At 34.0% G+C, this 2522-nt stretch overlaps 1 protein-coding gene across 1 annotated transcript in view; it reads right to left on the minus strand.

The window, feature by feature from the left end:
• The window catches only part of LOC119642304 (protein preli-like), a 26170-nt gene that overhangs the window by 594 nt on the left and 23054 nt on the right, over nucleotides 1–2522 (minus strand). The gene's annotated exons all lie outside the window — the stretch shown is intronic.

Raw genomic sequence — 2522 nt, forward strand, 5'->3', positions numbered from 1 at the left:
AACGGATAGGGGATGAGCTGGTTCAGCTTTAATCGCCATCCCTGAAGAACTGGGAGACGTTTTTTTGTTGTTAGTTTTGCACTCACACACCAATCAGGGACGAACCGCCGGCCCTGAGAGTCAAGGCCGCTATGACACTGGCAACGTTTTCGTTTCTCTGTAGCGCGTCGCGATAATCCAAAAGGAAAATTTTAATAATATAAGAAGTCAATCTCTCATCACGTGCAAGCCACACCAGAAGTCGGGTCACCTCGCTGGTTCCTTGCCATAGCCAGCTTCTACCCATCGCTGTACTTCTCTCCCGTAAAAAGGAACTAATACATCAAGGAATTGTACATTGTTATTACTGCTAATATAATTAATCTACCAATTAAAATCATAGAATAATTTTTTTTTATAATACCGCAATCTATATCAGTTACTTCTTTGGCACTTATGAGTACTAAAGGATTTAAATGCAATTTTTTTCAGTATTCTAATCTTTATTTAAAAATTATAGCTCAAAATGGTTTTAAAGTATTTGAGAAACATTTAAAACAGAATCCTGAACAGGTTCGTGAACTCTTAAAAAATCGTTTACATCGTTTATGTTGCGATTACAAAGTAAGTCGAATTTTCCTGATCCAACTTTCCCATAAATTTTAACTATTTTGTTTCCTTTTCATGCAGCCCAAACTTAATACTGTAAATACAATATCCTCACTCAGGGAGACTTTGCAAAATTATTTATTCCGAGTTAAAGCTTTGTTAACCGCTAGTGATTGTGCATAAGCATTTCTTCTGGTTGAATTGGAAAGCAAGAATTTACACGTGGACAAGCTTTTATCACAGGAGAGCGTTTTGCTTTCCACGTGCTGTTATGCGTCTTATTTATATTATTTATATATATTTAGATTACTTCATTGAACATTGACATACAAAACAGCAATGAAGAAATTTCCTATGACAATGGAAATACTGACGAACGATGAATGATTGGAAAACAATGAATACATGAAAAGTATCTAAAAATTTTCGAACTTTTATCGTTACTAATCCTGTTTATATATTAAAAATTGCAAATTCTCTGACAATGAAATGAAACATGCCGCACCGGATGGTAAAAAAATTCAGTACGTATGCCACAGATTAAATTTAACATGCGTTTTAATTAACTAATAGACGTTTAACTTAATAAGACCGAAGAAAAAAAGAGAAATTTATTTATTATTATATTTTTAATTCCCGTTTGTTCCTCGATAGTTGCTAAAGCTAAGCATTTAGAGAGTTTGTAACGGCCGCGAACAAACCTCGGGTAGGGTGTCTGTCGGTTTGTATCAACCGCAAGCGGCGGAATAACGGCATGCCGTTAGACAAAATCATGCGATTTTGTGGTACCGCTAATAAATCGCATGATCTTGCGGTATATGTGTTTATTTTGTTCTTTTCTGATCTCCTTACTTACAAGTACAGGCAAAATCGTATGATTTTGCGGTACCTTTGCTTGCTTTTGCAAGTACAGGCGGAATCGTATGATTTTGCGGTACTTCCTTTTTTTTTTCCTTTTGCTCTTGCAAGCATAGGCAAAATCGTATGATTTTGCGGGATCTATGCTTGCTCTTGTGAGAGTAGCGGCAAGCCGTTATAGAGAGAGCAACAGGAAGAAGAAGAGGGAAGTTAAGGAAGAATGAGAAGTCTGTCTGCTTTTGATTTTTTCAAGATGAGTTAGTTCGAGTTGAGCCGTCATGAAAGTGAGTTGTAAGTTGAGTTTGGTTCAGTGCAGTCGGGTTCCAGTTGTTGAGGTGTGAACGGCGAATTGATATTTGATAAAATGTTAAAAAGAAAAAAAAAATCCGTTTAACAGACATTAAATATAATTGATACTTGATCAAATATTAAAAAGAAAAAAAAAGCAAATATAAAAACAATCTGTTTAACATACATTAAATGGGGTTGATACTTGGCTAAATATTAAAAAGAAAAGCAAATATAAAAAAAAGGTCTGTTTAACATTTGTACTGTACGACAGTAGAAGAAAAAAAAAAGGACTATTAAACATGTGGTACACCCATCATATTATACATAAATGATTGGTGCAGAAACGATACTTTTATAAAATTAGCAAAAATTGTGGTCGAGTAAATATATCGGATATAAAATTTAAACGATTTGATACCAAAGCCATTCTTTCTAAACTTAAAACCAACAAACAGAAAAGGAGAATCAATAATCAAACCTTCCAATTTGTGAAGAACTGAACATGCAAAAGTAGCTTAAACGAGTTGAGTGTGCCAGTTGAAGGTATTAAGCAAAGCGCATCGCACTTGTGTATGAATGTATTATTTGTTTTAAGTATCATTGACGGTCGTAGAAACATACTGGTGTCTAAATGGTGTAAAAGAACATATAACCCACCAACCCTGTATAACATAAGAAAAAGAAAAAAAGGAATTTCTTTTTGTATGCTTGCTTTTGGAACGAGGAAAAAAAAAACAATATAAATAAATGATAAGAAAAATATTTATATACATATTGTGAGTTGG

This window comes from Glossina fuscipes, unplaced genomic scaffold, assembly GCF_014805625.2.
Source record: "Glossina fuscipes isolate IAEA_lab_2018 unplaced genomic scaffold, Yale_Gfus_2 221, whole genome shotgun sequence".
NCBI classification, from domain to species: Eukaryota; Metazoa; Arthropoda; class Insecta; order Diptera; family Glossinidae; genus Glossina; species Glossina fuscipes.